At 35.1% G+C, this 10,006-nt stretch overlaps 1 long non-coding RNA gene across 1 annotated transcript; it reads left to right on the plus strand.

Moving 5' to 3' along the window:
• Positions 1–1,819: 1,819 nt before the first annotated feature.
• Positions 1,820–4,909, plus strand: LOC122144844. Its single transcript, XR_006159856.1, has 3 exons — positions 1,820–2,115; positions 2,331–3,188; positions 4,003–4,909. It is a non-coding gene; the product is annotated as an uncharacterized LOC122144844 (long non-coding RNA).
• Positions 4,910–10,006: the final 5,097 nt, after the last annotated feature.

Raw genomic sequence — 10,006 nt, forward strand, 5'->3', positions numbered from 1 at the left:
TCTCACCATCACTATCACAAGCATCAATATCACTGACTGTGTGGATTATTATGTACAGATCACCAACAAGAGCAATGAGAGCTTCAAGTCATTCACGTTCACTGTTGTTCCCGATGGTAAGTCTTTCAGTGTAATAATGCTTTTATTTAGTTCAGCTGTCAGAGAGAGTGATCACTGCATCTGTGCAGCTCTCAGCCGTGAACAGCACCATTTTTGTGTTTAGTAAAGCTAATGAAGATGAACATGCATTAGAACAAATGAATGCTAAATTTGATGTTAAGATGCTAGAGAGAATGAAGAAGAATATCCTTAAAACAAACTCCCAACCAAGAGAGCTGAAATTAGCCACCAACCCAACTGTATCCACATCATGAAAATCATTATTTTATTATTATTATGCTGTTCTGATCATGTTCCCTAGACATGGACTTGGAGCTTAATGATTGCTGCTTATGACTGTATTTATGTGAAACTTTGTAATACTAATTTCTATTTAGTCTGTCTCATTTATTCTTACTCTGCTGGTTTTATTTCATTGTATCTGTTTCAATATATAAGACACATGTTTGTCTTCTATAATCAATTTTATAAATGTGCTATAGAGAATGGCATGTAAATGTGAATTTAAATAAGGTTAATGCTTTAACAAATCAGTTTATATGACTGAAGATTTTACCAAACACAAGAGCAGATAGAGTGAAAAACTTGAACACGAGCAGTTAGTGATAAACTTGAACACGAGCAGTTAGTGATAAACTTGAACACAAGAGCAGATAGAGTGATAAACTTGAACACGAGCAGTTAGTGATAAACTTGAACACAAGAGCAGTTAGAGTGATAAACTTGAACACGAGCAGTTAGTGATAAACTTGAACACAAGAGCAGATAGAGTGATAAACTTGAACACGAGCAGTTAGTGATAAACTTGAACACAAGAGCAGTTAGAGTGATAAACTTGAACACAAGAGCAGATAGAGTGATAAACTTGAACACAAGCAGTTAGTGATAAACTTGAACACAAGAGCAGTTAGAGTGATAAACTTGAACACGAGCAGTTAGTGATAAACTTGAACACAAGAGCAGATAGAGTGATAAACTTGAACACGAGCAGTTAGTGATAAACTTGAACACAAGAGCAGTTAGAGTGATAAACTTGAACACAAGAGCAGATAGAGTGATAAACTTGAACACGAGCAGTTAGTGATAAACTTGAACACAAGAGCAGATAGAGTGATAAACTTGAACACAAGAGCAGACAGAATGATTAACTTGAACACAAGAACAGATAGAGTGATAAACTTGAACACGAGAGCAGTTAGTGATAAACTTGAACACAAGAGCAGATAGAGTGATAAACTTGAACACGAGAGCAGTTAGTGATAAACTTGAACACGAGAGCAGATAGAGTGATAAACTTGAATACGAGAGCAGTTAGTGATAAACTTGAACACGAGAGCAGATAGAGTGATAAACTTGAACACGAGAGCAGTTAGTGATAAACTTGAACACGAGAGCAGATAGAGTGATAAACTTGAATACGAGAGCAGTTAGTGATAAACTTGAACACAAGAGCAGATAGAGTGATAAACTTGAACACGAGAGCAGTTAGTGATAAACTTGAACACGAGAGCAGATAGAGTGATAAACTTGAATACGAGAGCAGTTAGTGATAAACTTGAACACAAGAGCAGATAGAGTGATAAACTTGAACACAAGAGCAGTTAATCTTGGACTTGAATTGTGTCCAGCAAAGATTTTAGTGAGGAATCTCAGTGAAATGTTTACTAACAGTGACATTCTGTGTTTGTTCTGCAGGTGTGTTTAGTGGTGATGAAGTGAAGTCAGTGATAAAGGGAGAACCTGTCACTCTAAACCCTGATCTCACTCAAATACAGAAAGATGATCTGATAGTGTGGACATTTGGACATGAAGACAGGCTGATAGCTAAAAGTGATGAAAAGCACGGGATGGAGAAATTTAGAGACAGACTGGAGCTGGATACAAAGGGATCTCTGACCATCACAGACACCAGAACCACAGACTCTGGATTTTATGAACTAAAGAATATCAGAAACACACAGATCTGGTTCAGGAATTTCATTGTGACTGTTCTTGGTGAGTAACTCACATCTTTCAGTGTAACATGAATGATCATTAATTAGAATCACACTTCGACAAAGTTCTCTGAATAGTTAAGTTTTCTAATCAGACTTTTCTAATGAAGTTTATATATTATAGTTTATGCTGTAGCCTGCCTCATTAGGTTTATGTAACAAGATTCAGTGCTCTCTGTTGAATAATACTGTTATATTGCCCTTGACACATGACAGATGAAGAAGAGATGGAGCCAGTGTTGGAGGGAGAATCTGTCACTCTAAACATTGATCAATCTGAAATACAGCCAGATGATCTGATCCTCTGGAAATTTAAAGACATGATTCTAGCTAAAAACAAAGAGCTCTGCTCTGAACGTGATGGACTGGAGCTGGATCATGAGACTGGATCTCTGACCATCAGGAACATCACAATCTCAAACTGTGGATATTATATACTACAGATCATCAACAGAGAAATAACTAAAAATAAGAGATTCAAAGTTACACTCAAGGGTGAGTAACTCACGTATTTCAGTCTGATGACTGCATTACATTCAAAGCTTGTTGCAATTGTCTTAAAATAATAATCACTGAAATTAATAATCTGTCCTTCGTGTAGTTCCAAACATGTATAACACTTATGTGGAACACAAAAGAAAATATTTCAAAGAATGTTTCATGTTTTTGGTCTCCATTGACTTTATTACATGGACAAAAAAATAAACAAAAAAAAACACCCTTGGTGGCTGTCACGATCCAGGCCTCTGTGGCTCTCTCCAATAGCCACCGGTGGGCACCTTCTCCTGAGTTTTGATTCCGTATTGGACTCCATTACCCATATGCCCCATACCTCAGACTAATCACCACCAGGTGTTCCCAATCTCACTCCCCATATAAGCTGGTTCCAGACTCTCACTCAAGGTGAAGTCTTGTTAAGCCTGTCTAGCATTGCTGGGCGTTTATTTCTGATTGTTTACCTGTGCATTATCTTGGACTGACCCTCTTCTACTGATTCTCTGCCGCCTGCCCTTCTGACACTCTGCTTTGATTCTGACCTGTTACCTGCCTGTTGCCTGCCCTGATCCAAGCCTGGTAACCGACCTTGATTCTGATTATCTGTGATATCCTTGACGCTGTTGTTAGACCTCTGCATGGTTGTACTAGGTATTCTAATAAAACATTGCAAATGGATCCGAATGCCCCTGACTCATCATTACAGCGGCATTGTCCAGTCATTACAAATTATTATACAAATTTTACCCTGTTTTTTTTTTTTTTTTTTTTTTTTTTTGCTTGCTTGTTTACCTGCAAAATAAATTGCTTTAACTGTTAAGCGGTTTCTACTCTGTGAGAAGCTTGTATTACTCATTTTAACTGAGTGGATTCACTTCAGTCTTTCTCTCTGGTATGGAGAGATCTTCTGAATTTGGAAATGTGCAGACTGCTGTGTTTAAAGGAGATAGTGCCAGCTTTGAAGAGATGTGGGGTCTGTAATGGAACATCTACTGACCAGTTTAAAAGAGATCATATTTAAGGGAAGATCTGTATTAAAATAAGTATTTATTTAAACTGAACAATTGGCTCACACTGCATGAGATGAAATGGGCCGAGGAGCAAATAGTGTCGAGGTTTATGATACAGGCTGAGGATTTTATTTTCATTCTTGTTGTTGTTGTTGTTGGATTTTTTTATTTGGTTTAATTATTTGTATTATTATATTAATGTTTTTGTGTGTTAATATTTTATTTTTGGTATCTTCCTATGAGTTTCACAGAAGAAAGTAAGCTTGAAATAACATGAGGTTGAACACTGATTATTAAACATGCAATAATTACTAACTTTGTGTATTTTTTAAGGGTGTTTAGTGGTTGTTTCTACCTCTGGTTTCACTTTCTTTTTTTTCTAGCTTTACTTACAGATGGCTCACAAAACATTGTGGATGATGTGGAAACAGTCATGTATGATAACAGAGTGGATGATTGGTATGATAACCTCACAAACCTCATCTGAGCTCCAGCTACTACAACAAAAACGTTTTTCTGCTTTGATGTGCCTCTAGAATAAGTCCAGACAGTGAAAGTGAGAAATGAATTTGAGCTATTAAACTCTCAAGTAACAGCTTCTTTGGTTTTAGATAAACAAGGAAACAAGTTGATAAAAATATTTCATAATTTAATAATGTTACACTTCATTCTTACTCTGTTAACATAACACTAGTTTGACTCTTACAGCTTTGGTATTGTTTAGTTGTAGTCGGTGTCAGGAAGTGTCATGTAGGCAATTTATGTCATGTTTTAGCACAGCAGTATTTCTCTATCCATAGTGTTTGCTGTTTTATATTAAACACCACTATCAGTTTAATGTTCATATTCAGCATCAATTAGAATGTGTTTTAAAGCCAACATCACATGATCACCTCCTCATGCGTAGAAATTCATCAGAATGTATGTAAAAACAAACAGTTCAGAAACATCTTTGATCGTCCAGAACCACAATCAGTGTTGCTCAACTAGACAGAAGAATTTGATGTTTATTGTAGAAATTAATCAGCTATCATTCTTATCAGTGTTTTACTTTGCATTTAATTTGAATTGTAAACTTTGTTCCATTATTTGCTATCCTCTAATCTGAATATGATTGTTTTTTGTCTTCTAATCTGATCTGAATAACAAACTTTGACCTGAATTTATAGTATTCATACTGAAATTAGCCTTATTGCACTTGTAGTAAAAAAAAAAAAAAAAAATTAAAGATAAAGGCTTTTGCTCAACTCTAGTTCTTAGTGATATGATAGCACATTGTGCCGTGCCTTTGCTACTGTTTTATTGCCATATGGAAGTAATTTTGACAATAGCGTCTGCTTCATGTACGATATTATGCCACTAATCTTAATGTTTAATCATTCAGTGGACAAACACTGATACAGCTTTTGCTTCCTAACAACTGTTTGAACACAAAACACATGAAAATGTAAATACACATTTGAATGTGGATGTCACAGTATTAAAAATAATAAAAAGATAAAATGAACCTTTAACTGTCACTATGCAGCTGAGCGTTGCCATGGATACATGCTGCATGCCCTAAAGTGACGTCATTTGCTTGGAGCCTATCTCCCAATTTGGCTATATTATTATTATTATTATTATTATTATTATTATTATTATTTTTGAACTGCATGTAGTATAGCAGTCTTAAATGCAATAACTAAAATAACAAATTTCCTAAATAACTTTTCTTGTCGGCTTACCAACAGTTTAATACGTAAATGGAAAGAATTGATTTATTTGTCTTACCTGTGTTATTTTCCACTTTCTTTTCTTCATGTTTTCCTTGGCTGCATTCATCACTCTATAACATTCTTGTAGAGCTCCTGGGATGCAACCTTATTTTCTTCATTCATGGGGAATGCATAAACCTAACTGTAGCCTATATGTTTAATTATTATTGAAGGGTATCATGATTTTGATGTTTAAATGCTGAAAACAGACTCCTGATTTGATGACATTTTTAATTAGAGAGGTTACTCCTATTTTCTTTTTCCAGAAATGAAAATGATTAATTTAACATTAACTTCATTTTACAATGTATTCAAATCTATATAGTAAAAAAAATAAATAATATCAATCAGCAAATCAAAATAACTTTATTTTACAATGTATTCAAATCTATATAGTAAAAAAAATATTCTATTATTATTACAGTTTAAAAAAAGGATTTTGTTTTAAGGAATGATACCCTTTAAAATCCAATATGGGTTTTTATATTTAAGTTTAGTTTTGTCAACTCTCTTTTGTCTGAGTTGCAAGGTGTCAGGTCCAGTGACAGCAAACAGGGGACGTCCCCCGGACGTTCCGAACGTCCGTTTAGGTCCGCAGTACGTCCGCTTTATTGTCTGTTATTTTTCTTCTGCTATTTGTCCTGTTGTGGTGGCTACTGGTTTGTAAACAGCGTTGCATTCCCATGTATTTAATATATAATAATAATATAGTATTTATTTACTGTATTTTCCTTTTTTGAAGTGATTTCAAATCATATTTCAAGAGATTCAAAACCATCATTGTGAACAGTGCACATCTGAAGTGTCTCAGCTGAGGGAAATAATCAATAGATAATTTAAGGAGCAATAGATAGAGCTTACATTTCTTAACACACTAAAGCAGATTTCTCTTATAATGCATCTAATGTGCATAACACTTCAGCACAGTACTGTTCTGTGTATGCATGTATGTATGTGTGTGTAATTAATAACTAAATATTTAAACAGCTAGGCCAACCAATTACTGAAGGCAGTAAAAATTACTGTTTTACCAGTTACCTCACCAAGTTTTGGATACAATTCCATGAGTTTATCACATAACTGTTAAAAAAAAAAAACGAAAAGAAACATAATTGTTAAAGATAACAGGATTAATTAATCTAGCTGCTATCGCCGCTCTATATGATCATTCACAAAAATAAATAAGTGAACAGGTTCTTTTTGACATGAAGTGTAATGGCACATTACCTGATGAGTCATACTTTCATCTAGAGTGGCAGTTCTGCATCCTGGTCCTGCCTGTGTATGGAGCAGTTGATCTGGACCACTAGGGGACCGCTCACATTGGTCTGGCAGCAGATGGAACATGACCTGAAATGTTTTTTGGTTTAATGGGCACAGGACATGGTCCAGTGAAACGTCGTTTTCCTCTACGATTTGAGAATAATCCAGGAAAGGACCTGTTTTAAAAATTGTAACATGGAGGTCAGAACAGACCTACGATTCATAATCAGCGAGGAATGTAATATACAGTTTCTACTGACCTGGTCATTTCTGTTTGAACAGAAGATGGCCCCGGAGTTTGGCCTCTAACATGACATGATCTGACAAACCAAACAAACAAAAAATTTTTTATCACAATGTACGTGTTGCCATTTAATAAAAATGTTTGAAAAAAAAAAAAAAAATTCAATACCTGTTTATACCCTGACTCATAGAAGACCCATCAGCTTTTTTCTTGTGTCAAAAGTGACAAAAGGTGCCTTGCTGATCTCAGCACTTCAATGTCGACATGGATCGAAGATGGAAAATAGCTTAACAAAATATTACGTCATCATAGATATCAAATTATTAATACAGGACAGTCTTTCTGAAAAGCATCGTGAGTGGACAGGGTTTCCCACACATTGATTTATTTGTGGCGGGCCGTCACAAAATCAAAACTGACCGCCACAAATAGATTTTCCAAAAGGCTTTGACTTAATCAAACATGAGCACTGCACGTTTCAAAATCAAAAACCTGAGCGGGTGTTTTTCATCACTGTATTTCAGAAGGAAACCGCCTATATTTAGAAAATTGTTCGATTTCATTTTCATTTCATTTTGCATGTAATGCTTGATAAGGCAGCGTTTGTGAGCTCAGCGCTGCTTTACACCCGTTACCGGAGAAACCTCTACCTCTCGCGCTATTAAAGCGCGTCCTGCCGCCACGAATAGAGTGTAAGGCTGTGGGAAACACTGTGACATTGGTTCTACGATCTACTTAGGCCTACGATGCTTTTGAGAAACGAAAGCCCTTACCTGGACATAGCGGAGACAAGTCCTATTAAGAGGGAGATTAACTAGGCTAGTGGTAGAAATGTAACTATTTTAACTTTACAAGTGGCAGATTTATTTTAGAATTGCGTTTAGGTCGAATTTAATGGTGCTATATAAAAAATGGTGCTATTTAGTATCCTGTCATTAGTGGCATAACCAAACAATACACTCTCTATTTCAGCGTATTATAGTGGTTTTACTAAAAAAAAAAAATTAAAAAACAAGGCAAGAGAAATCTGGATTTATATTGATCACATTATATCACCTTTGCAGTAAAAATAAACACAGCTTGTGTACTCGGGGTAAAGATGACTCACTTAGACACTTGAGTCTAAACAGTGATTTGGGTCTTAATCTTAATTTTCTGCATATAAATACAGTATACTGACAAATAAAATCATAACTTGTCACCGCTCGGTCCATTTCGACAAATGACGTTTTATGAAGGCCTCTCGTCTCTATTGCTTTGATGCTTGTCAAGACGCGTTTACACCTCCTACTGGTGAAGACGATTTACAGCAGATGAGATTATGCTCGGTAATCTACTGATTTTCCTGCTGTTCCCGGATGTTAAACGTTGAATTTACTGTCGAATTTGAACCACTGAATTTGTGGAAGCGAATTTGTAAAGCGAAATAAAATGGACTGAAACTTGCCTGTTGAATATTATAGGTTGTATTTTTAAACAGATCGAATATTTTGGAAGTGAAATCTGAAAGGTGAATATGGATTCTTGAATTTTTGATTATGAAAATCTGTTTGAAATTTTTTGAACTGAAATATTCATGGCTTAAATATACAACCATGTTGAATTTCAGCCCATAATAATGCAAGACTTAAACATTCAATGCATTAAAATGCCAGCACGGGTAATGCAATGCATATTTTTTACATTATTGTAATTCAACAAGCTTTTTTAATTCAAAAACATTTGGCATTAATTTACTTCCATAACGGTGGCAGTAGAAGAAAATAGAAATGTGAAATGTTAGTAAGTGGGATATGATGCCTGTTTTGTATTGTGCAAATTGTGCAATAAAATTATACAAAATAAAAATAAAACAGCAAATATATGAATAATTAATAAGCATTGCTATTTTAAATCATTTAAAATAATTCACTTTTCTATTACATATTTTTAATCTGTTCTAAACTTTTGGTTCATCATCAAAAAAAATAAATAAATAAACAAACATATTTCAGATTTGAATAATAGAACAACCATTTTCATTGAAGAAGAAGCGAAAAAGACATTACCAAAGAAAGATATCAACATGATTGTCAATCAGTATAAAAATGATCGAAGAAGCAAAGTGATATTTAATGTAAGTGACCACTAGAGGTCGCTAGAGGTAATTAATTCACATTCACATCATTTATGTGATTGGTTTTGAGGCTGTGAGGCCAGAAACCTGTATTGTCGATCAGCAATTACACTCGTCCGATTTCTCTCATGTCAGAAGCTCAGTGATATATGTAAGTTAACACAGGTCGTGTAATCCTGGTGCTGTTTCACTGTAACTTTACGTAGTTATATAATTCCCTTTTTTTCACATTGTTTGTTAAGCTGCTTTGTCTTATGTCTACACATTTGTGTGCTGTTTAGCACAGATACCATCAAGCTAGCGTCTAACTCAGGAAGCAGCAAGTTAAAATGTGCACCCTTGGTGAGCGGAGTGAGGTGTGTAATTTTTTAGTTCCATGTTTAAGAGACAGAAATCTTTAATGATGTAAAATTGTCTACATTGATCGTTTCTGGAAATTGTTTTGTTGTGCCACTTGTTCCAGGAAAGTTTAATGTGTTAACTGAGCAAATTATTGTTTATGTGTTATTTTAAATGGCTTTAAATGTCATTTAATGTGCATTGCATATATGCAAATGCATGAGGATGCACTGTAAAAGGTGTAAGGATTTAATTGTAAACTTTGTTAAGCTAAAGGCTTATTAACCAGCCATTTGTGTGTTTACTTTTAGTTTTCATGGTGCTTATGCTGATTCTAGAAGAATAAAAAAACGATTGCACCCGTTAGAGACTCTCTGCCTCATATTAAAGAACCCAAGGGCTGCGACAGTGAAAAATCGACGCTGGGTCATCCACTAATGCCAAACATCTTCAGTCAGTGGATACAAGATCATCTGATGTGATGGACGCCAAAATGTGGATGCCATAGCTGTAGTGAGAGACTTTGGCTGAATAAGTGGGTAAAACCAACCAGGGAAACAGTACACATACAGGAAAACTACATAGAAGTCAGTGTGGTAAAAGGGACAATGTACTCAGCTAATTCATCACATGGTACATTGGACATCTAGAGAAATCAAGAACTGCCA

The sequence above is a fragment of the Cyprinus carpio genome, unplaced genomic scaffold, assembly GCF_018340385.1.
Source record: "Cyprinus carpio isolate SPL01 unplaced genomic scaffold, ASM1834038v1 S000006776, whole genome shotgun sequence".
Classification (NCBI taxonomy): domain Eukaryota; kingdom Metazoa; phylum Chordata; class Actinopteri; order Cypriniformes; family Cyprinidae; genus Cyprinus; species Cyprinus carpio.